This window comes from Schistocerca nitens, chromosome 4 (genome assembly GCF_023898315.1).
Source record: "Schistocerca nitens isolate TAMUIC-IGC-003100 chromosome 4, iqSchNite1.1, whole genome shotgun sequence".
NCBI lineage: Eukaryota > Metazoa > Arthropoda > Insecta > Orthoptera > Acrididae > Schistocerca > Schistocerca nitens.
This window is the reverse complement of record NC_064617.1, coordinates 628,913,498-628,940,491: the sequence shown is the minus strand read 5'-3', so window position 1 is coordinate 628,940,491 and position 26,994 is coordinate 628,913,498. Positions and strand designations below refer to the sequence as shown.

The 26,994-nt window shown below is 42.5% G+C and overlaps 1 protein-coding gene across 1 annotated transcript in view; it reads right to left on the bottom strand.

Annotated features, from left to right (window-relative positions):
• LOC126252476 (diuretic hormone receptor-like) overlaps nt 1-26,994 on the bottom strand; it is a 1,022,674-nt gene that overhangs the window by 67,730 nt on the left and 927,950 nt on the right. The window lies entirely within an intron of this gene.

The window sequence follows — 26,994 nt, the reverse complement described above, 5'->3', positions numbered from 1 at the left end:
AAAACAGTGATACGCGTTTCCGTAAATTTATTCAGGAACAGAATAAAGTAAAACGACAAGTCATGGAAACAATCACAGCACAGAGACAAGAAGACAAACGTAAATTATTCGCGAAAGCAAAAACATACGTAGACAATAATATTGCTACAGTGTCCGACGAAATTAATACCATCAAGCAGTTGAACATAGAATTACGTGATGAAATTTCTGATCTTAAATCAAAAACAGATACACACATAGCAGATATTCAGACAGTGACAGACAGATTCGAACAATTAGAACTAACGCAGGATTCCGATGTCGTCAAAGCTGACGTTAAAAAATTGAACGAAACCACACGTAAATTACAAAAACAGATTAATGCTTCAGCCGGCTGGTGTGGCCATGCGGTTCTAAGCGCTTCAGTTTGGAACCGCATGACCGCTACGGTCGCAGGTTCGAATCCTGCCTCGGGCATGGATGTGTGTGATGTCCTTAGGTTGGTTAGGTTTAATTAGTTCTAAGTTCTAGGGGACTGATGACCTCAGAAGTTAAGTCCCATAGTGCTCAGAGCCATTTGAACAATTTTTAGATTAATGCTTCTGACAGTAAAAACGATGTCCAGGCAAAAATAGTGACTGAAAAATATAATGAATTGGCCAGTCGTATTGATGTTATCGAAAGTAATAATGACAACAAATCAGACGATACTGCACCGATTTCGTTTAACCAAACACCTGAATTCCAAAATTTACAGCAGACAATCAATGAGATCGATTCATCTAATAATACATTACGTAGAAAGTTGTCAAGTTTACAGCAAGAAGTAACAGAGATGAAAAATATTTCAGTTAATAACACATCACAGCAGACGCCACTTTGTGAACATTTGTCAGACTCACGCAGTGCGTATAATTTGGGCAATCTACAGAGAGTACGCGACTTAGATTCCGAACAGACACAGACAAATAGATTCTCTTACAATCCTGAAACTGTTCCATCATACAGAGATGATAATTTTGATTACAAACATTTTCTGTCAGTGAGAAAATTTAAAGTGTTTAAAAATGACAGAACACAGATTCACCCACTGGATTGGATACAACAATTTAGCTTTGATTTTCCACCGACTTGGCCCGTAACGCATAAACTTTAATTTATTTGCAGGTTTTTGGAAGGCGAACCGGCAACTCGTATGAGACCGATCGCAAGGCAATGCTATTCGGTAGAAGAGTTTCAGAATGCTTTTCTGTCAGCGTATTGGTCGAAGACGACACAGCGTGGAATTAAAGATCAACTAATTAGTTTACCAAATTATGAGAACACAAATTTTCCCAGTGTCACGCAATTTTTTGAGCACATGGTCCAACAAAACCAGTACCTATGTGAACCATACAGTGAATTTGCACTCATTCAATTATGAATTTCTAAATTGCCACGATCATTAAGAGTGTCACTTTTAACGGGTCAGCAAAAAGAAAATATTTCGGCATTCAGGGATCTGCTGCAGCTTTTAGAAGTGCAGCAATCAGATTATTCCTTCGTAAACAAAAATTTTTCATATAACAACCAAGGCCAACAAACTTACAGTAATTACGATCAACCACGCAATTTCAATAGCAGAGCTAATAGACGCTTTAGGAACGACAACCACCAGAACTTTAATAACAGACACAGTTTTAATTAGCAGTATCGTCAAAATTATCAGCAACAGGAACCACATTTTAGTAACAATAGAGGTTTTTCACAACAACAGCAACAAAACCAACCGGTTAACATACCTAACCAACAATGTAATGCACAAGGTCAACCAAGCTTTAATGTTTCGCCGCGTGCACGTATAGTCCCAGGTACAACGCCAACAAGGAAATCAGTACGTACAGAAAACACAGTACTTCAATTCCTATCGCAATGCACCGTATAGGAATGAGTACCACGACAGACGTAAACATAATGAGCACAATTTTCAGCGTACGTTCAATAACAGTCGGTCTTACGAGCAACAAAATGATCGGCAACAACATATTCTTATGAATGAACCTGACAGTAGGTATCATCCAGAGCGTAATACGTCTGGAAGAAATAACAGAACAGTTCAAATAGTCGAAATGCCACAACATCCTCCAGAAAATAATAACACATCAGACAGAATCTGACTTGATACTATACAGGTCGCATCTTCCAGTAACACAAGCACTACTTTAGACATGCAGAATGTTATTCACGAAAATGTTATTACTTTTGACGATATCCGAGACACTCTTTTACAGGAAAGACCAGTTGTTCAAAAAACCATTTCACACCCTGTCATCGATATTAAAATTGGTTCATCGAAATTTTCAGCAGTAATCGATTCCGGATCACCTATGTCAGTAATAAATGAAGAAACTTTCAACGAGTGTAACAAAGAGAATACCTATCCTACATTACCATTAGGCAAAACGAAATTAAAAGGAGCAGTATCGAGTAAAGGAGTAAACGTTAAATTACAGACACAATTATCATTTTGCATTGCAGGTCATACTTTTCACTCAAATTTTTGGATTGTTCCTTTATTGACAACAGACGTTATTTTAGGTACTAATTTTCTGGTACAACACGATGCAGTTATTGATTTTCAAAATTCCTATTTAATGTTGAAGGACGAAAATGTACAACTAGCTATAGAATTTCAGCACTCTTTATCTGCGGCATAACAAATAATTAATTGTACAGAGGTCATTTCCGTATCACGTAACATAGACTGTGAGTCCACATTGTTCACAGATACGTACGTACACAACTATAATACTCCAGACGAAGCCGACTATGACGTTATACAGATGATTTCTGATAAAGTTAAACAGAGCAGTGCAAATACAGACGACGAACGCACGCAACTACACAAAATTCTTTTACAGCAAGCTCCAGTTTTTGACAACATTTTTGGTACTATGTCCGGTTTCATGTATGAATTTCAAGTCAAACAGCACGACACATTTAAAACAAAGCATTATCCCATCACATATATTTACAGAGAACAAGTTAAAAAAGAATTGCAAGATATGCTCGACCAAGGAATTATAGAACCGGCAGTTAGTCCGTACATAAACCCGCTACATATTGTTAAGAAAAAAGATGCCTCACTTCGCCTCGTACTTGATTCACGTCACATCAATGACATAATTATTAATGAAACAGACCGACCACAGACACTAGAGGAACTACTACAGAAATTTCACGGTACTGCTGTTTATTCTACGTTAGATCTGAAATCGGGATTTTGGCAAATTCAACTCCATCCGAACTGCAGAAAGTAGACAGCATTTCTCTGTTTTGGTGACTGTTATCAATTTTGTAAATTACCATTCGGTTTAACTATTTCATCAGCAGCGTTTATTCGCGGTTTGAACACAATACTTCCGACAGAACTTAAAGACAGAATTACAACGTACGTAGACGACATTCTTATTGCAGAAGCTAACTGGTCTGAACACAATGTGATTTTAGAACGACTGTTGCAAACTTTTCATGCACAAGGACTCACAGTTAATCTCAGCAAATCGCACTTTGGCAAAACTTCTATAAAATTTCTTGGACATGTAATTTCAGCAGGAGGCATTGCGCCTGATCCGGAAAAACTTCAAGCTTTACGTGACATTACCGGTCCTACGACGAAAAAACAATTACGCAGTTTTTTGGGATTAATTAACTTTTTTCGTAAATTTATTCATCACTCTGCTTTAGACACACCTAGATTATGTCAGTTGACAGGTAAAAACACTATTTGGTCCTGGGATAAGCAAGCACATTCTGAGTTTGTGAACCTGAAAGAAGCCTTGTTGAATGCTCCACTTTTATCGCACCCAGATCTTACCAGAAATTTTTCCATTGCCACCGACAGTTCCAACACCGCTTTAGGCGTACATATTTTTCAGGAAATAGAAGAAGATGGCTCTACAATAATTAAAAACATCGCATTTGCAAGTCGCATTCTGTCACCTGCTGAACGAAATTATTCCGTTACCGAGCTGGAAACATTATGTGTTGTATGGCCATTTACGAGATTTAGGCACTTTCTTTATGGCAGACATACCACCGTATACACAGACCACAGAGCGATACAATTTTTACTTTCAGCTAAATTTACTCACGACAGGTTAAGTAGATGGAAGCTTTATTTGCAGGAGTTTAATTTCACAATTGTTCACATTCCCGGCACACAAAATGTTGTGGCAGACGCACTATCTCGTTCTCTCGGCACCAATCAGCAAGACATCGCAGCCAACTTCTGCAAAGCAAGTTTCAGCGTCATATACATTCAGCAAGTTGCATTTGAAAATTTTATTTCATCGTCATTACAGGACATAGCACAAGAGCAGAGTAAAGACAACGTGTGGAAAGAGATTAAACACCTTTGGCAACATAGGAAAAATGTTACCATTAGAAACCATTACACTGTACGCAATGACATTCTATTTCGCCGCTCTCATCCTGACAGCAACAAAGTAATCTGGTATACTCATTTAAGTTATGCACATTACAGAGCTAGAAAATGTTTTCTTATACTGAGACAGAACTGTTATTTTGCCAACATGGAGAAACGTATACGACGAGTTTTAGCGTCATATAAAATCTGCCAGAAAGCTAAGTCAGACAAAACTTCACATATTCCTCCATTATATCCCATTGTACCTGTTAAATTAAGACATATGGACGCTGTAGACATTTTTGGTCCGATTCCCAGAACTAATAGAGGTTTTTGTTACATCTTTGTCGCTGTTGAACTTACTTCAAAATTTGTTACCTTCACTCCGTTACGCAAAGCAACTACTAAGACTGTTTCGAAAGCATTTGTAAAACATTTTCTATTTCATGTAGGGCATGTGATGAAAGTAATTTCCGACAATGGACCACAATTTCGATCTGCTATATGGACACGTATGTTACGAGCTAGAAACATTTCTCCGATCTATATATCTAGGTACCATGCTTCTTCGAACCCTTGTGAACGATTAATGAAAGAAATTGGTAAACTGTGTAGAATATATTGCCATAAAAGACATATTGATTGGGACACACACATACTCTCAATCCAGGATGTAATTAATTCCATACCAAATGAATCCACTATGCTATCTCCCTCCGTCTGTTATACTGAAAAATGTTGAACCGCCTAACAAAATTAAAGAATTAGTAACATTTCCTACATCTCGTCGACTACGACACCATGAAATAATTGACATTGCGCTGAACAACATGAAACGTGCCGCAGAGCGCCGGAGAAGACAACAAAAACAGGTTTGTATACGCCGTGACTTTCACGCTGGACAGAAGGTATTACTACGTACACACTATTTATCCAACAAAATAAAAGGTAGGTGCAGTAAATTTGAACTTCTATACGCAGGTCCATATCGGATTCGTAGCATTCCTCACCCCAATGTTGTACACGTTGAAACATTGAGAACCAGAAAATCGAAAGGAAACCATCACTGGTCAAACATCAAACCTTTTATTGAATGAAGATACTTTATGATTTAACATGCTATAATGCCATTTGCTAATTTTATGATCACGTATGCAATTATATTCACATGACTGCTTACTGATGATTATCGTATTTTTTCTTGGCAATTGCCCGGCAAGGTAAGGTTGGCAGATCGCTTTTCTTGTCGTTACACATCAGACCATGCATATTTTTCCAGATGAATTTACACATTTTATGACCATTTATGCAATTATATTTCTGTGATTACTTACTGATGACTGTCATATTTTTTCTTGGCAAGTGTCCGGCAAGGTAAGGTTAGCAGGTCGCTTTTCTTGTCGTTACATATCAGACTGTGCACACTTTTCCAGATAAAATTACGTATGCTATGAATAATTATGCAATTTTATCTAGTGACATATTAATTTTATTAAATTCTCTCTCCATTAAAGTCTTGAATTCTCGCCTCTACTAACTACACAACATACAAGCTGAACACAAAGAAGGTCACATTTCTTGTCATCATTTTTTATGTATGTACGATTGTTTTCGTATTTTGTTTGTATGCACTGTGAAATAGTTAAGATATAACACACACCAGTTGACTTGGACATTTTTGCCCTATGATATCTCAACATCGTGACTGTTTTACAGTTTTTGGTGCTGCATTGTGATATTCTGTGTACATTTTTTGCATTTGAACACTGTCTATTTTTTTCTCATATTACGTTTTCTGTCATGGTATGCTGTATGCTTAATTATGTTACCATAAACCAATCATTATTTAGTGAGTATATGATGTAAATGCAAGACATTAATCTTTGTTCATCAATTTCTGAAAGAAATGATGCGTAAAAGAAATAAATTAAACAGAAATGGGGATTTCACCTTCGGCATGAACGAAAGAAGATGCTAACCTCGTGATGAAGAGTAAATGGATCAGGATTAACAAGCATTAACAAGAATATACTATACACATCGTAGAATAGCAGTCTTAACTAATTTTTTCTTTCAGAATACAAGGCGATTGATGCAGGCTGTCAGACAGAACTACACATCTTAGTTTTAGTGATGAAATATGATAGAAATAAGGAATAGTTGTATAATGAGTAATGAAGTGATTTTTTTGCAGATGATAATGAATGCTGATGAATAATGATGAAGAATATGCTACTATGGATAATGAAGTTTTTCTTGACAGGTGATGATAATAATGGAGTTATGATAATATGGATAATGAAGTTTTTTTTTTCTTTACAGATGAGGATAATGTTGAAGTTATGTATTTATGATATGTAGTTATTTAAGTATTTGTTGCAGTTCGTTTTGACAGTATGTGTTATATGGCATAGTAGGATGAATGAAGGTTTTGGAAGGGACAGCTATGGAACACATTTTTTATACACATTTCACTACCTGTTAATTCGAAGTTCACTACTTTTCAGCATAATAAGCGTTTCTTCTTTCAGTTTAATAATCCATTTTGTATTTTTTGCAGGAGAAATTATTTGTGAAATTAATGTGCTATAAGCAGTTGTTCATTATGTCTATGTCATTTATGAATGTAATTACATATACCCTATTTGTTCCATAATCTTGCTACAGCTGACTCCTGACGAATGACGTTACACATTTTCATTTACAGCAACAACCCAAAAGCATTTTTTTTCTTTCCCCTGTAATTACCCAATGCAATGCATTGCTAACAAAAAATGTATTACCAGTCCCAAATAATGATACCAGTTTAAGAAAGTTCTGAGTAATACTGCTCAGCTCTGAATAATATGTCACCTGAATAATGAATAATAATGCTTTGTAACTGGGAAATGAATGCTACTGATTACTGTATTGAGATGAGCAATGATTAGTTATGAACATTATTCTGTAATACTATGTTATTGACTACCTCCTGTTTTATAACTTTTGATGATTTGTAATTAGAAAATGAGTGCCTGTGTTCTCTGTAAATCATTATATGAATATTATTATGTAATGAATTCTGATGATTTGTAATTAGGAAATGAGTGCCAGTGTTCTCTGTAAAGCACCACATGAATGTAATGACCTCTGATGATTTGTAATTAGGAAATGAGTACCAATGTTCTCTGTAAAACACCATATGAATATTATGACTTCTGATGATTTATAATTAGGCAATAAGTGCCAATGTTCTCTGTAAAACGCCAATTTATGAACATTATTCTGTAATACTACATACATGGTACAGAAATGTTCAATAACTGGGCAATGAATGCCGCAAACTACTAATGTGATTCTCAGTGAAGACTAGTATGTGACTTAATGTCCTTCACCTTCTGGCCTAACTACCCTGAATTACTGCAATATCCGTTTATCCTGTATATCCTCTTGATCATGGAGCACTATATTTGGTTTTTGCACTAATTCTACGTTGGTGTACCTTACAAGAACGTTGTGTTGACACGACATGCTGTCCACCACCTTGAGCGATGGAGATGTTATTATGGTCCCACTGTTTGGTGTACCTAATGTACTGCTAAAATGATAACATGCTATATTACTACGACATTTCAGTGTCTTGCCTACGCTGATAAATACTTCTGGGAAAAGAACTTCAGATTGTTTCACTTGGTGTTGTGCTACAGTAGAAAGATATGGACTTTCAGTGCAGCTGCGTGCAACCTAAAGTGCTACAACCATGATGCAATCCTTCCCTTTCCTATCCTAATTCTTGTAACATAATGAAAATCATGTTTTTGGCTAATATGATTTGTATTCATGACCAATACATTGTTTTGATTTGGTGATATATTCTGAATAATAGTGCGTGTGCACTTTTGTCATTTTTCTAACATGATTTCTACTCATTGTATGTACATTTTTTTTCTTTTACTGATATGTTCTGAACTACAGTACATGTGCACTTATGTCATTTGTCAATGAGATTTGTATTCATTATGTCTATTTGTTGTGAAGAATTTTTCAGTGCATGTGCACTTATGTCATTTGTTAATATGTTTTGTACTCAGATTTTGTTATTGCCTAATATGTTTTGTACTCGGTGCTTGTGCACCATATTTACTTCATGTTCTATATTTGTATGTAAAGTCAATTAGTTAAGAAAAAATTTGTTGCTCATGGCAAGTCCAAATGACTCACCATCGCTGCCAAACTTTTGCCCCCCCAGTGGAGGGTTATGAAACACGTATGTATTCAGTGTATTCATTAACAGCGATGGCGAGGCATGACAGAATTTCTGACCAGAGAGTTATTTATCGTTGCTAGTCTGCGCTTGACCGCGCGAGTGTTCAGTTGCCAGTTACATTCTGTCTGCAGCAGTAGTCAGTCAATAGTTGCGAGTAGGCAGTTGCGTGTAGGGAGTCGCGAGGAACAGTTGCGAGTTGCACTCTGTCGGCAGTAATTGTAGCGAGTGGACGGTTGTACTGAGCGGGCGTCGACATGGGTCGGCGGCGTGCTCTCCTTGCATCTCTGGTCACGATTCATGACAAGGTATACTGTTTTCGAAGGTAATGAAGCAGCATTGCGCTCAGCTAATGACATATGTTAATTGTAATTAATTTGTTCAAGAATTGCCCCAATAATAATTTTCTTATAAAGTAACTGTTTTTAAACAAAAGATTCATTTCAAGTCAAGTAATACTTCCTATGCATTCCCTCCAAGAATCAAAATTAAACATGGCTCAGCATTGCACGGAGCTGTGCCGATAAATAAGAGCAGATATAGATGCAGTTTACTGAGGTAAGAATTTTGGTTTTTGTGTTCAGGTTTAATTATTGCACAGGGCCGAAGGTCAGCGCAGCTGCCCTTATAAAATTTATCAGGTTCGTCTTAACGTTAATTTATTGGGGACTTAACATTTTTGCACATTTTTATTATCATTGAGTTTTATTACTGTGGGAAGCTAACATTTGGCACTATTTGCATTTTCATTTAATTCTTTTCATTTTTTTTTTTTAAATTTGTGCGGGGGGGTTACAAGCTCTCCTCGACGTGGAACGTTGGCCGTCTGCCTTTTCGGATCATGAAATCTACACTCCGGGAAATGGAAAAAAGAACACATTGACACCGGTGTGTCAGACCCACCATACTTGCTCCGGACACTGCGAGAGGGCTGTACAAGCAATGATCACACGCACGGCACAGCGGACACACCAGGAACCGCGGTGTTGGCCGTCGAATGGCGCTAGCTGCGCAGCATTTGTGCACCGCCGACGTCAGTGTCACCCAGTTTGCCGTGGCATACGGAGCTCCATCGCAGTCTTTAACACTGGTAGCATGCCGCGACAGCGTGGACGTGAACCGTATGTGCAGTTGACGGACTTTGAGCGAGGGCGTATAGTGGGCATGCGGGAGGCCGGGTGGACGTACCGCCGAATTGCTCAACACGTGGGGCGTGAGGTCTCCACAGTACATCGATGTTGTCGCCAGTGGTCGGCGGAAGGCGCACGTGCCCGTCGACCTGGGACCGGACCGCAGTGACGCACGGATGCACGCCAAGACCGTAGGATCCTACGCAGTGCCGTAGGGGACCGCACCACCACTTCCCAGCAAATTAGGGACACTGTTGCTCCTGGGGTATCGGCGAGGACCATTCGCAACCGTCTCCATGAAGCTGGGCTACGGTCCCGCACACCGTTAGGCCGTCTTCCGCTCACGCCCCAACATCGTGCAGCCCGCCTCCAGTGGTGTCGCGACAGGCGTGAATGGAGGGACGAATGGAGACGTGTCGTCTTCAGCGATGAGAGTCGCTTCTGCCTTGGTGCCAATGATGGTCGTATGCGTGTTTGGCGCCGTGCAGGTGAGCGCCACAATCAGGACTGCATACGACCGAGGCACACAGGGCCAACACCCGGCATCATGGTGTGGGGAGCGATCTCCTACACTGGCCGTACACCACTGGTGATCGTCGAGGGGACACTGAATAGTGCACGGTACATCCAAACCGTCATCGAACCCATCGTTCTACCATTCCTAGACCGGCAAGGGAACTTGCTGTTCCAACAGGACAATGCACGTCCGCATGTATCCCGTGCCACCCAACGTGCTCTAGAAGGTGTAAGTCAACTACCCTGGCCAGCAAGATCTCCGGATCTGTCCCCCATTGAGCATGTTTGGGACTGGATGAAGCGTCGTCTCACGCGGTCTGCACGTCCAGCACGAACGCTGGTCCAACTGAGGCGCCAGGTGGAAATGGCATGGCAAGCCGTTCCACAGGACTACATCCAGCATCTCTACGATCGTCTCCATGGGAGAATAGCAGCCTGCATTGCTGCGAAAGGTGGATATACACTGTACTAGTGCCGACATTGTGCATGCTCTGTTGCCTGTGTCTATGTGCCTGCGGTTCTGTCAGTGTGATCATGTGATGTATCTGACCCCAGGAATGTGTCAATAAAGTTTCCCCTTCCTGGGACAATGAATTCACGGTGTTCTTATTTCAATTTCCAGGAGTGTACATCTGTACCATGAACCTACGTCGAAAATCTATATGGCGCAGTGCAGGACCTTGGAAATTCAATGTCACGCTACTGCGGGACCCTGAATGTCGACAACAGGTCACCGACACGTGGCACACCTGTGTTCAACGTATTCTGCGTTACGAGACCACACAGCAGTGGTGGTTACTATGCGCCAAACCGGCCATCCGACGCACCTTGACACACTATGGCAGAGCCAAAGCCAGGTGGAAACACCACACAACTGATTTCTACTATAGCGTTCCACGTGAACGCATGGATCATCCTCCATCCCCGGATCGTCTAAAAGAAGCTCAACGCATCAAGGCAAATATTTTAACCTTGACCAGATGCCGTCTAGAGGGATCCATTGTACGAGCACGCAGCCAAGATAGGATTAACGGTGAAGAACCTTCTATGCATCATATTGTTCAAAATGTTCGTCGACGCCGACAGGCTTTAATGACAACTTTAGACCTACCTGATGGACGACGGCTGACTTCGCAAGCTACCATTGCGGATGGATTCACAACGCACTATATACTTTTCTATTAAGAAGTACCTGCCGGTGCAGAGTCCATTGCTGAGGTTGCCCAGGAGACACTTGGTACTCTAAACGCAGCAGCTGCAACCCTCATGACTTCTGAAGTGACCACCGACGACGTCCAAGGTGCTGTGGCCAAAGGGTCCCTGATTCGATCTCCCGTCCCGGATGGTTTACCTCTAGAATTTTACAGAACCTTCCAAAATTTGATGTTGCCACGATGGAGGGACATGTACTGGGAACTTTTGTCCGCCGCGGCCAACCCGCCACCAATGTTCATGGAAGGCTTACTCATACCAGTCCCGAAACCCGCAGGAGGAACACGACTCGACAGTTATCGGCCGATCACGTTACTCAATTCCGACTTCAAGATTTTCACACGCCTTCTAGCAGTGCGACTCAAACATATCTTACGAGACATTGTTTCCCACGAACAAACATCCTTAGGCGGCGATCGTAATATACAGACAGCCCTCAGTGAATATCGAGATGTGATCGCTGTGGCAACACACTCGCGACTGCCAGGCTCTTTAATCCCCATCGACTTCAAACAAGCGTTTGACCGCGTCAATCATGCATTTCTCAACATAGTGATGGACCGAATGGCAATTCACCCGACATTCATGCAAGTGATTATGCGGCTCCTTCGTGGAGCAACGTCCAGACTTCTCGTCAACGGTAGACTTACAGAACCTATACGGATAGAACGCTCAGTACGGCAGGATTGCCCTTTGTCGAAGGTGCTTTATGCCATTGCGATGGAACCACTCATTTGCGGATTACGGCGACGTTTGACAGGTATTCCACTCCGGGATCATATTTTCCGCTGCCGAGCTTACGCGGACGACTTGGCCCTCGTCGTACGTTCAGCAGCCGACGTACAAGCTGCGATGCAGTGGATTACCCGTTACGGTGCAGGGGCAGGGAGCACTATGAACGTGGCAAAATCATGCGCCATGAGAATCGGCCGCGGCCTTCCCGCAGACAGCGTAGTCCCTTTTCAACTGGTGGACACCCTTTGCTGTCTCGGATTGGTGTACACGCGAGACATTCGCCGCACCTCGGCGATAAATTTTCGGGCGCTGCTGCAACGCATCCGGGCCAACATACAAAATCACATACTACGCCCGCTGAATATGTGCCAGAGAGTCACCTTCGTTAATACCCATCTGGCAGCCTGGATACCCCATATAGCGCAGATTCTGCCCATCACTGCGACAATGGCGGCCAGATTACAGGCGGTCTTCGGCTGGCTATTTTGTTTGTTCTGGACACATCTTCAAAGTCCATAATGAAGCTCTCACCTTACCGAAGCGGGACGGTGGCCTCGATCAGTCAGGACTACGGCACTTTACACCAATACTATGCTCCGGTTATGGAAAAGCCAAACTGCCAGTTTTACTGGAATGTTGACCACCGAGCTCGCACCTGTTTCGAGACGCCCACCGACGTCTCTGGCACACATCCCACCTCCGATGTCACATATCGGCCGTTTCTTTTTGGAGTACAGCTACATATGCACCGAGCTCCCCAGGACCAGGAATACGACCACCCGCGACATCTATTGCCTTCTCCGAAAGTCTCCATCCCGCAACCCCGTCGAAACACGTCACCCCCAGGTTTAATGGCCTACAGTTTGGAAAAAGATGCACCAACCATATCACACCACTGACATCACCGCTATGTAGTACCTTATCAAATGGTTCAAATGGCTCTGAGCACTATGGGACTCAACTGCTGAGGTCATACGTCCCCTAGAACTTAGAACTACTTAAACCTAACTAACCTAAGGACAACACACACATCCATGCCCGAGGCAGGATTCGAACCTGCGACCGTAGCGGTCGCGCGGTTCCAGACTGTAGCGCCAGAACCGCTCGGCCACCAGCGGCCGGCAGTACCTTATCGTCAACGGCAAGTATACTACAGAAACTGCATCGCATCGCGCTGGTGGACTCACCCATGTGCCTCAAGTGCAATGTCAAACATACAGATTTACATCGTTTTGAGTGTGGGCCAGCAGCAGCTGTGTGGACCCCCGTACAGAAGATAGTGGTTTTCTACCTCCGAGTACCACCACATCACGTTTCTCCTACCATGATGATATATCCCGACACGACCTGCTTTCCATCGGCTAAATGGCACGCCATCACATGGATTAGTGGCATGGCTGTCAACTACCTCTTCCGGGACGACATCGTCTATCCGGCGGACTTTTGGGCACGCCTCCATCACTACACCCTTCGCCGACATCGACACTATCGGGCCACTTTCGCGAACTACTTGCAGGGTATTTTCACCAACCCGCCTCAAAGCTGGAATCTCAACGAACCGTGCCAGCCAAGACTGGACGATCCCACGTTCCCCTTTAATAGTCAATGACAGAATGTATATTGTTCTGATGGCACGCCAAAGTGGAGCATGGCGCAGAAAGTATTCCTATTTTATTTCACTTTTCTTTTCTCCTCCTCTTCTAACAAGGGAACCTCCCCATCGCACCCCCCTCAGATTTAGTTATAAGTTGGCACAGTGGATAGGCATTGAAAAACTGAACACAGATCAATCGAGAAAACAGGAAGAAGTTGTGTGGAACTATGAAAAAAATTAGTAAAATATACAAACTGAGTAGTCCATGCATAAGATAGGCAACATCAAGAATAGCGCGAGCCCAGGAGCGCTGTGGTCCTGTGGTTAGCGTGAGTAACTGCGGAACGAGAGGTCCTTGGATCAAATCTTCCCTCCAGCGAAATGTTTAATTTTTTATTTTCAGTTTATGAGACAAGCTCTTATGTTTTCATCACTTTTTAGGAGTGATTATCACATCCACAAGAAAACCCAAATCGGGCAAGGTAGAAGAGTCTTTTTACCCATTCGCTAAGTGTACAAATTAGGTGGGTCGACAACATATTCCTGTCATGTGACGCACATGCCGTCTCAAGTGTCGTATAGAATATATCAGATGTGTTTTCCTGTGGAGGAATCGGTTGACCTATGACCTTGCGATCAAATGTTTTCGGTTCCCATTGGAGAGGCACGTCCTTTCGTCTACCAATCGCACGGTTTTGCGGTGCGGTCGCGAAACACAGACACTAAACTTATTACAGTGAACAGAGACGTCAATGAACGAACGGACAGATCATAACTTTGCGAAAATAAAGAACATAAAATTTTCACTCGAGGGAAAACTTGAACCTAGAACTTCTCGTTTCGTAGCTACTCACGCTAACCACGGGACCACGGCGCTCCTGAGCTTACATGTTCCTTGATGTTGCCTGTTTTGCGCATGGACTACTACGTTTGTATATTTTACTAATTTTTTTCATAGTTCCACACAACTTCTTCCTGTTTTCTCGATTGATCTGTGTTCAGTTCTTCAAGGCCTATCCACTGTGCCAACTTTTAACTAAATCTGAGGGGGGTACGATGGGGAGGTTCCCTTGTAAGTTTTTTTTCCCTTACACGTGTTTATCAGTTTCACGCATAGCGCTCTATATGCAGCCTATTTGTTTTCTTTCTCCTGTGCTCCCCCCCAAAAAAAATTACATAAAAAAAGATTTGTGTTGCTGCTGATGGTGAGATGTTAACAAATAAAAAAGGCCGTTGCGGAAATATATCTACCTTTTATGTTTTACGATTTGCAAAGGACATTGTGTTATATTATGAAGAATGTCTTCTTTTATTTTCACACACAAGAGGTATTTATTTGATTTCTGCTTACCTGCAACTTGTGCTCATGTTGTAGGTGTTTTTTTCTCTTTGGAAAAAAAAGAAAAAAAAGATGGCAGGCACAAAAAATAAAAAAATAGATGGAAAAAAAGTTAGTATAGCACTTACCCGCGAAAGGCAAAGGTCCCGAAAAAAAAGTGGTAAGCACGACAGATTGTCAATCCTAAGGGCCCGGGTTCGATTCCCGGCTGGTTCGGAGATTTTCTCCGCTCAAGGACTGGGTATTGTGCTGTCCTAATCATTTTCATTTCATCCTTATCGACGCCAAGTCGCCGAAGTGGCGTCAAATCGAAAGACTTGCACCCGGCGAACGGTCTACCCGACGGGAGGCCCTAGTCACACGACATTATTAACAGATAAACTATTGGTAATGGTTGCTGAACTAAGGGGGGGGGGGGGTAAGTGTTACTCTTTGTATATAATTTTCACTGTTGATATAAATGCAGCTGGCCGCGGTGGTCTAGCGGTTCTAGGCGCTCAGTCCGGAACCGCGCGACTGCTACGGTCGCAGGTTCGAATCCTGCCTCGGGCATGGATGTGTGTGATGTCCTTAGGTTAGTTAGGTTTAAGTAGTTCTAAGTTCTAGGGGACTGATGACCACAGATGTTAAGTCCCATAGTGCTCAGAACCATTTGCACCATTTGATATAAATGCACGCGAGTAGTACACGAAGAAAAGGTGACTGGTGAAGGTAGTCTGCACAGCCTCCTTGAGCTCACCAACTGCTGCTTGTAAAGCAGATACACATGCACTCGTGGGTGACTGGCCACAACCCGTTGCATTCTGCCGACGAAACATATAGAGGTAAACATGTCTAGGACGTCGCAGCAGCTGATCACCGACTGCAGTTGCAGCAGGGGTTGGAAGTACAGTAACTGATAGAAACACAGCCCTGTAAATTTCTACTAGCAATCCCTTTGAGTATGATGTTAAATTCAGTCAACTAGAAACTGTAATGCTCGATCAAAAAGTTTCAGTCTGGGGACGTTCCTGCAGCAACGTAGCGTGACTCCGATGCGGGTGTAGAAGCACCGACTTATAGACAAGGGATTAGTGTGGCGCTCGTGTCTTTCCGACGTGCGTGAGGCAAATTCGGAAAAATGAATTTGGCGACGTTATTAACAAACAAGTCCAACCTGGACCAACGAGCTGTTATTATTTTCTTGGCTGCTAAGGGACAGACAGCGGTAGACATGCACGGGAGAATAAAGAATTTGTATGGGCCAAGAGAAACATCCGGGAAAACTGTGACAAGGCTAGCTGCAGCTTCATGATGAAGCACGTCCCCATGCCACAAATGTAACGGAGAAGTCACGCCAACGCAAGTGGGAAACTCTCGAGCACCCGCCCTACCGCCCTATAGTCCTCATCTCTCCCTAGGCTATTACCACGCCTTCAGTAAAAAAAAAAAAAAAAAAAAAAAAAAAAAAAAAAAAAAAAAAAAAACCATATCTGGCAGTTCTGAATTTGCTCAGGCAGCAGGACAAGGTATTTTATGGAATGTATGGAATGGGTATCTTCAACATGGTGTGTCGATGGAATTATCTCAACAATGCTCACGGCGATTTTTCCTGACTGGGTCACCGATTCTGGTTTGTATGGCCGTGGAACGGAAACATTTTGATCGTCGCTCAACTATTGAAGTTCTGGGAATTGTTGTCTAAAGTCACTCTTCAGTTCCTCTGGATATTAAACGCGCAGGTTAACGCACAATCTACTGCAACGTAGCTGTTTCATTGTGCATGAGTGGATGCAATAAACTTTCTACAGATTTCGGAGTTATAATGGTATCTCCTATACTTTTACTCCATAAAACGTGTTGTAGCTATTCAGGTGGTAACAATCCATCTCACTGTCAAGCTCACAACAACACAATGATCTTTTTGATTATCATTTTTCCGAATGGGGTAGCCGCTCGGTCTTAGGCGCCTTACCACGCTTCGCGCGGCTGCCCCCGGCGGAGGTTCGAGCCATCCCTCGGGCATGGGTGTGTGTGTTGTCCTTACCGTAAGTTAGTTTAAGTCAGAGTAAGTAGTGTGTAAGCCTATGGACTGATGACCTCAGCAGTTTCGTCCGATAGGAACTTACTACAAATTTCCAAAATTTCCAACTATCATTTTGTAGTGATTTCAATTAAAATTGTGTTGGAAATGAAAGCCGATAATAATATAATTGCAAATATCTACTTTATATCAACCTTCCCGTTCATTTCCAAGTTGATTGTTTTGCTCTACAGTGTTTATTCTTGCAGTACTTTGGTTGAATTATTTTCCCAAGGGGTAAGGTTGTGTATCATGATTGTGATGTCTAAAATGACAATATTTTGGCCACTTTACGACCTCTGGACAGCATTTTGTCATGTTTCCATGTACGTAAATTATCGCATGACTACGATATAACAGCCAAAACTGGCCAATAATGACAAATAAACCACCATTATAATCCACTTCACAGACCGGTGTGGCCGAGCGGTTCTAGGTGCTTCAGTCTGGAACCGCGCGACCGCTGCCGTCGCAGGTTCGAATCCTGCCTCGGGCATGGATGTGTGTGATGTCCTTAGGTTACTAATGTTTAAGTAGTGCTCAGAGCCATTTGAACCATAGTCGATTGCGGGAAGTTTTTATTTCGGAAAATTTGTACGACTGTAGTAACTTGTAGAAGGAAAGTAGTTAGATTTTAGACGTTTTTCAAAAAAATGGTTCAAATGGCTCTGAGCACTATGGGACTCAACTGCTGTGGTCATAAGTCCCCTAGAACTTAGAAATACTTAAACCTAACTAACCTAAGGACAGCACACAACACCCAGCCATCACGAGGCAGAGAAAATCCCTGACCCCGCCGGGAATCGAACCCGGGAACCCGGGCGTGGGAAGCGAGAACGCTACCGCACGACCACGAGACATTTTTCAGTTCATACGGAGTTCACGTTTGGCCCCACTTTTAACCGTCCAGCTAAATGAATAAAGAATTGTGGAAGTAATGATTCTGGACGCAGGAGTTGGATACTCCCACCTCGTTGTGATTTTCATCACAGAGGTTCTTGATAAAATATACCAGTACTGCAACGGGCCAAATAAAATCAGATGATCATGTAGTGCGTAATGACGTCGGTAGCGACAGTACCATTGTGGTGTCACTGCCAGACACCACACTTGCTAGGTGGTAGCCTTTAAATCGGCCGCGGTCCGTTAGTATACGTCGGACCCGCGTGTCGCCACTGTCAGTGATTGCAGACCGAGCGCCACCACATGGCAGGTCTAGAGAGACTTCCTAGCACTCGCCCCAGTTGTACAGCCGACGTTGCTAGCCATGGTTCACTGACAAATTACGCTCTCATTTGCCGAGACGATAGTTAGCATTGCCTTCAGCTACGTCATTTGCTACGACCTAGCAAGGCGCCATTATCAATAGATATTTAACTTGTGATGCCTGTACCGTCAGACCGATGTTCTACAATTATGGATTAAAGTTAAGTATTACATCAACTACGTACTTTATTTGCTACCAAAAATTCCCTTAACTGTTCCAGACCTCACGCCAGTCTGCGTGAGCTTAACGCGTGCCTTTCGGCTTCCTCCAAACCCCGTGAATTGGCTCCTGCCAATTCACAACAACCATAATTAACACAGTAGGAGAATTGTCACAGTCCTTAACCGAGTCAGACAGGAAGTAAGAGTCGCAACGTGTCGGAAATGTGTCAGCAGAGTTCTACGTATGAAACGGCGAATCATATTTCTGCCCTGATGGAAGGAGACAATAGCTTTGTGCAGTGTTGCTCAACATAAAGGAAGCGAGAGAAGTAGAGCAACACCCAAATGAATGGCCGTGTGGCGGGCAGAATTTATAAACCTCTTTGAGGTTACTCGGAGCGTAGTATCACGCACAATGGCGTTGCACTAGGCTACGCTACGTGCCGACTAATTACGCTGCTCAACCGGCACGCGAGATTAACGCTCGAGAGCCGCGGCGCTGGCAGTGGCGAATGAGGCTGGGTCGGTGCGCTCGGAAGGGGGGGAAGGGAAGGGGCTCAGCACGAGAATGGCTACACTGCTCGCCCCATTTCGACCGCTCATCAGGAAGAGGTCTTCTGATGCCTCTCACTGGCAAAAGTAGACGGCGGACATAATAGCAACTACTCGTGCAGCATTTGTTCACTGCTCATATTCTGTGTGGAGCAGATTACACATTGCCTGCCTGGGAATCTTATAACGGTAATAATTATTTAAATAGTTTTTTTCAACATAACTTCTTCTTATACCGGACTAAACTGTATAAAATAATTAATAGTGGCCCCATATTGCTTCTTAATCCCATACAGACAGTGCTGCAAATTTATGCTTGTGCATTTTTCATAGGTATGACAAACACTGTAAAATTTAGAACGAAAAACTTGTGGCTCATGCAATACGTCACTGATGCTTGAATAGTTCACCTAAGTCTCTAAGAATTTTATTACACTGCAAACGATAAGATCTGTCTTGCGATTTTCCTCAGTGTCAGCTACTATCTACACTCCTTACAATTATCTATTACATGCAGTGCTAATATACTTTTAATTTATGTAGATGGGAAATATACCAGACGTGAGTCACGTTCAGTTTCAAGCACTCTCACCATCTTCTGGAATTTTCTTATTTTCCCAGCGCGAATGGTGCCACATAGCTGCACTGTTATACGACGTGTAGTATACAGGGTGACAATTACTGAACTAAATGAAAAAAAAACGTAAATTAATTACAAACTACGGCGCACACACACATTATGCAAGATGTAAACGTTACTACAGATATTCAGATTTAGGTTATGATATGCTCGATATGCCTGCCGTCTTTGGTGATGATGTGATGCAGACGAATACCGAAATTTTTCATCACCCGCTGAAGTGTCGGAACATCGATGCTGTCACTGACCTCCTGAATGGTTGCTTTCAGCGCAGTAATGGTTTTGGGGTGTTTGCTGTACACCTTATCTTTAATATAGCCCCACAAAAAGGAGTTGCATGTGTTCAGATCCGAAGAATATGGTGGCCAATCGAGACAGATGCCAGTGGCCTCTGGGTACGCCAACGCAAGAATGCAGTCCCCAAAGTCCGCCTCCAGGACATCAAACACTCTCCTGCTTCGACGGGGTCGAGCTCCGTATTGCATGAGCCACATCGTATAGAGAACAGGGTCACTTTGGATTGTTGTTTTTGGTCATCAGTCTACTGACTGGTTTGATGCGGCCCGCCACGATTTCCTTTCCTGTGCTAACCTCTTCATCTCAGAGTAGCACTTGCAACATACGTCCTCAATTCTTTGCTTGAGGTATTCCAGTCTCTGTCTTCCTCTACAGTTTTTGCCCTCTACAGATCCCTCTAGTACCATGGAAGTCATTCCCTCATGTCTTAGCAGATATCCTATCATCCAGTCCCTTCTCATTATCAGTGTTTTCCACATATTCCTTTCCTCTCTGATTCTGCGTAGAACCTCATCATTCCTTACCTTATCAGTCCACCTAATTTTCAACATTCGTCTATAGCACCACATCTCAAATGCTTCGATTCTCTTCTGTTCCGGTTTTCCCACAGTCCATGTCTCACTACCATACAATGCTGTACACCAGACGTACATCCTCAGAAATTTCTTCCTCAAATTAAGGCCGGTATTTGATATTAGTAGACTTCTCTTGGCCAGAAACGCCTTTTTTGCAATAGCGAGTCTGCTTTTGATGTCCTCCTTGCTCCGTCCGTCATTGGTTATTTTACTGCCTAGGTAGCAGAATTCCTGAACTTTATTGACTTCGTGACCATCAATCCTGATGTTAAGTTTCTCGCTGTTCTCATTTCTACTACTTCTCATTACCTTCGTCTTTCTCCGATTTACTCTCAAACCATACTGTGTACTCATTAGACTGTTCATTCCGTTCAGCAGATCATTTAATTCTTCTTCACTTTCACTCAGGATAGCAATGTCATCAGCGAATCGTATCATTTATATCCTTTCACCTTGTATTTTAATTCCACTCCTGAACCTTTCTTTTATTTCCATCATTGCTTCCTCGATGTACCCCGGGTTCCCGAGTTCGATTCCCGGCGGGGTCAGGGATTTTCTCTGCCTCGTGATGGCTGGGTGTTGTGTGCTGTCCTTAGGTTAGTTAGGTTTAAGTAGTTCTAAGTTCTAGGGGACTGATGACCATAAATGTTAAGTCCCATAGTGCTCAGAGCCATTTTCCTCGATGTACAGATTGAAGAGTAGGGGCGAAAGGCTACAGCCTTGTCTTACACCCTTCTTAATACGAGCTCTTCGTTCTTGATCGTCCACTCTTATTATTCCCTCTTGGTTGTCGTAGATATTGTATATAACCCGTCTCACCCTATAGCTTACCCCTACTTTTTTCAGAATCTCGAACAGTTTGCACCATTTTATATTGTCGAACGCTTTTTCCAGGTCGACAAATCCTACGAAAGTGTCTTGATTTTTCTTTAGCCTTGCTTCCATTATTAGCCGTAACATCAGAATTGCCTCTCTCGTCCCTTTACGTCTCCTAAAGCCATACTGATCGTCACCTAGCGCATTCTCAATTTTCTTTTCCATTCTTCTGTATATTATTCTTGTAAGCAGCTTCGGTGCATGAGCTGTTAAGGGGCTCCGGAAAGGCTCAAAATCATGAAAAGTTCAATTTTTACTTTTTTGCGTTTTCTGAATCTGCAGACTATTACCTTTTAATAGATATATAATTTATTCAATTCCGAAGACTACAACTATTTTTAAATTTTTTTTGAAATGTGTTCTACATGGGCGTGACCCACTGTGGCGCTGTTAAACTGCTGTCAAATGGTGTTATTATTAACGTCCGTGTTCATCAGGTACATTTTAGTGATGTGAGATAAAGTATGTGTTGTGGCTAACCTGTGATGGTTCAATATATATCGCTGGTGTGATTGTCGATTGTTTCATGATTTTTTACTCTGTCGTTATCTCGAAAATATTCGTAATTAATTCTGTTTCTTGAATCTCTGTTTTGTTGAAGTATAATAATGAGTAAAAGTAAAGTTATTAGAAATCCTCTGAAGGCTTTTAAGAAAAGGAGAAATGTTGGAAAGTCAAAGGTATGTGTTATTACTGTAAACAATAAAGACGATAACCAAGTGAGTGAACCTAACCTCTCAAGTACACCTGCCCATAGCAAAGTGGGAAAGAAAATACTTCACAGAAGAAGCTTGGTTCAATGAGTGAAAACTATGAATGTTTTATGGGTGAATCGGATGTGAATGAAATATTTGATATGTCGGTTCTCAAAGGAATTTTTTCAAACTGTGTAAGATGTATTCATTGTAATGAAGTTGGTCTGGAACTCTCCATAATAAAGCACGTAGGACTTGCTAGTGAAATACAACTGAAATGTGATAAGTGTTCATACATGACCACCTTTTGGAACAGTGTTGCAGTAACTGCAACTGAAGAAAATGGTAGCAAAATCTACGAACACAACATTAGATTTGTTTATTCCTTGTGTTCAGTTGGTAAGGGTGCTACTGCAGGTGCAATTTTCTGTGGCATCATGAATCTTCCAAATCCCCCAACCAAGTTTACGACCTATAATAAATTAATAGGGTCTAAAGTAGAAGATGTCTGTATAGAATCTATGAAGAACGCTGTGGAAGAGGCAGCAATGGAAAATAATGGTGACAGAGATTTGACTGCAGCGTTCGATGGTACCTGGCATAAACGGGAACACACATCTCTTCATGGTGTAGTATCTGCCACCAGTATGTATACAGGGAAAGTCTTAGATGTAGCAGTAATATCAAAGTATTGTAGATGTCCACAAAAATATAAGGGTACAAATGAAAATAATTGCAAAGGTAACTATAGTGGCAATAGTGGAGGAATGGAAGTGGCTGGTGTTGCCAGTATATTCCAGCGTTCTGAGGCGTGTGATAAAGTGCGATATGTTAATTACCTTGCTGACGGTGATTCTAAATGTTTCAAACATGTTCAAGGACTGAAGCCCTATGGTGATGATGTTGTAGTGCAGAAATTTGAGTGTATTGGACACGTACAGAAGCGAATGGGAACAAGACTTCGGCGACTGAAAGCTTCGTACAAAAAACAAAAACTCAGTGATGGTAAAGGGTTGGATGGGAAGGGAAGGTTAACTGACAGTGTAATTGACAAAATACAGAACTATTATGGAATGGCTATTAGGCAAAATACACAAAGTGTCGACGAAATGAAGAAGGCTGTTTGGGCTCTTTTTTTTCATACTTCTTCAACCGATGAAAATCCCCAACATAGCTTGTGTCCCAAAGAAGAAGACAGTTGGTGTAAATATAACAAAGGATTGCTAACTGGTGAAGTGTACACTCATAAGCATATTCTGCCTCATGCAATAATGGAGGTGATAAAACCTATTTTCAGAGACTTAGCAGCACCTGAACTGTTGAAAAAATGTATTCACGGAAAAACTCAAAACCCCAATGAAAGTGTAAATAGTGTTATATGGTCGAGAATCCCCAAGACTGTATTTGTTGGAATAGAAACACTTCACTTTGGTGTGTATGATGCTGTTGCGACTTTCAATGATGGCAACATTGTAAGGTGCAAGGTATTTAGAAATATGGGAATGAAGATAGGCTCTAACATGGTACGAGCGATGCTTGCTTTAGACAAGGAACGCCTTCGGGTTGCAGACAGGGCTGTAAAGAGTCCAGAAATACAAGCAAGAGTAATCAGGAGGAGGAACAAGAGGAAGCTGGAGGAGGAGTTTGCAGAGGATGAAGATAATCCATCCTATGGACCTGGAATGCACTAATAAGTTAATCCAATCTTTGTCGCTCGATTCCCAAAACTTTTATTTTCTCATACTAATTACATGTTTTCTAAGGATCTTCCAAACATATTTGTTTCAAACTTTCAGTAAATGTTACACAGTACCTTCTGCATAATTTAACACAGCCTTTTTCCAAAAAACTGTATATTTTTGAATATATAAATAAAAAATTGCAAAAAATGTTGTGAATTTTCATTGCAATTGAAAAAAAATCATCTTTAATAACTGAACTAAAATTTTGTAAAATCCCTGTGTTAAGTTGTAGCCCATATTCCAATAAATAATCTGTAAAAAGTTCAACTTCCTACCCCAAATACTTTGTGAGGAAAGATGTAATTTATAAGCGTTATTTTAACATTGCAAGTATAGGGCGTTCCGGAGCCCCTTAAGCTGATTGTGCGATAATTCTCGCACTTGTCAGCTCTTGCCGTCTTCGGAATTGTGTGGATGATGCTTTTCCGAAAGTCAGATGGTATGTCGCCAGACTCATATATTCCACACACCAACGTGAATAGTCGTTTTGTTGCCACTTCTCCCAATGATTTTAGATAATGGGGATGAAATCATCATCAAAAATCTTCACCTACCTCCGGTAGTTAGCGTGCCATCCAGGAATACTGCGCCGATTATTCCATGAGTGGACACTGCACGCGACACATCACCCGTTGAGAGCGAAGAAACTTCTCCATCGCGAAATGCTGATTCTCAGTCCCCCAAATGCACCAATTTTGCTTATTGACGAACCCATCGAGATGAAAGTGGGCTTCGTCGCTATGGCAAATAATATTCACATCAAAGTCCTGTTCGTCAATTCTCTGGACAATAATGTTGACGAGACACAACCACTATTCCAGGTCCCTAGGGCTTAGTGACTGATAGGTTTGAATTTTGTATTGGAAAAGATGCAGGTCTTCAACAACAATTTGTCACAGTGTCTCCCGGTTGTTTCTCACCTGCCCGCAACTCCTGTGATCGATTTCCGGGAACTGGTTTGAATCACAGCGCGTTTCTTTTCGATGTTTTCAGGCGTTTTTATCCTTTTCGGATGACCGACATTTGCCAGTACTGTTATCACGAACACTACCCGTTCTCTCAAACTTGAGAATCAAATTCTTGATTGTTAGGACGATTGGACCGGTTGTATTCACTTTGAATTCGTCGAAAACTTCCTTTGAGCTGCAGGTGGGCTGTTATTGATGGCATAGTAGGCCGTCTTAAGCGCTATATGCTCAGGCACGCTGACATTTTCACGCTCAAATGGCCGACAACAACAAGCCATGTGCGTATGTAAATCCCATCATACCCTGCGGCCAACGGTGCAGTTTGAAAGTCCTAACGCGAACCGTTCAGAAGTTACAACGACTTTATTTCGTATAGTTCAGTAATTGTCACCTGGTATATTTTACTTACTGAAATCCATAGGTTACTCAGGTATATCTGGTTTTACTTATGGTGTAGAAGCAGAATTGTGTGTTTGATGTTATTTGATGATTAGGTATTCTGCAAGGTGAACCAAGAGGAAAAGTACATTCTTTGAGGGATGATAGTATTGCTGACTCTGAACAAAAAAGTTCAAATCATCATATGCCCTTCTTTTATCCGTGCCCGATATCATGGGCGCCAGTCGCACGTCTTTCTTCGCCAGCATTCCAACAAAAGCGACGTTCGGCTACGTACTGCTGTATTTACTGACCATTTCAGTGCGCACTTCACTCTTATTTTACATGCGTGTGCTCAAGTAAAGGACCGTACTAGGGAGCTCAGCTCAGCAACACAGCAGTGGGCTACAAGAGCTGCAAAGTGTATTTTGTCTGACGGTGGACATCTTGAATATTTTTTACTAGGAAATTTTCACAGTTAAACAAAACATTCGATCACAATGTTTCATCTACTATCACCTGTATTTGTCCTCTTCACCAATGTTTTCATTAGTTTCTTCGGAAAAAGAAGAGGATTAGCGTATGAAGTTTTTATCAAAATCTCTGTCAACCTTCAAAGCATGAACCTTTCCGCCTCAGTCCCCTGGTTCGATTGACTTGAAACTGAGTATCATCAGAAATACACTCCTGGAAATTGAAATAAGAACACCGTGAATTCATTGTCCCAGGAAGGGGAAACTTTATTGACACATTCCTGGGGTCAGATACATCACATGATCACACTGACAGAACCACAGGCACATAGACACAGGCAACAGAGCATGCACAATGTCGGCACTAGTACAGTGTATATCCACCTTTCGCAGCAATGCAGGCTGCTATTCTCCCATGGAGACGATCGTAGAGATGCTGGATGTAGTCCTGTGGAACGGCTTGCCATGCCATTTCCACCTGGCGCCTCAGTTGGACCAGCGTTCGTGCTGGACGTGCAGACCGCGTGAGACGACGCTTCATCCAGTCCCAAACATGCTCAATGGGGGACAGATCCGGAGATCTTGCTGGCCAGGGTAGTTGACTTACACCTTCTAGAGCACGTTGGGTGGCACGGGATACATGCGGACGTGCATTGTCCTGTTGGAACAGCAAGTTCCCTTGCCGGTCTAGGAATGGTAGAACGATGGGTTCGATGACGGTTTGGATGTACCGTGCACTATTCAGTGGTGTACAGCCAGTGTAGGAGATCGCTCCCCACACCATGATGCCGGGTGTTGGCCCTGTGTGCCTCGGTCGTATGCAGCCCTGATTGTGGCGCTCACCTGCACGGCGCCAAACACGCATACGACCATAATTGGCACCAAGGCAGAAGCGACTCTCATCGCTGAAGACGACACGTCTCCATTCGTCCCTCCATTCACGCCTGTCGCGACACCACTGGAGGCGGGCTGCACGATGTTGGGGCGTGAGCGGAAGACGGCCTAACGGTGTGCGGGACCGTAGCCCAGCTTCATGGAGACGGTTGCGAATGGTCCTCGCCGATGCCCCAGGAGCAACATTGTCCCTAATTTGCTGGGAAGTGGCGGTGCGGTCCCCTACGGCACTGCGTAGGATCCTACGGTCTTGGCGTG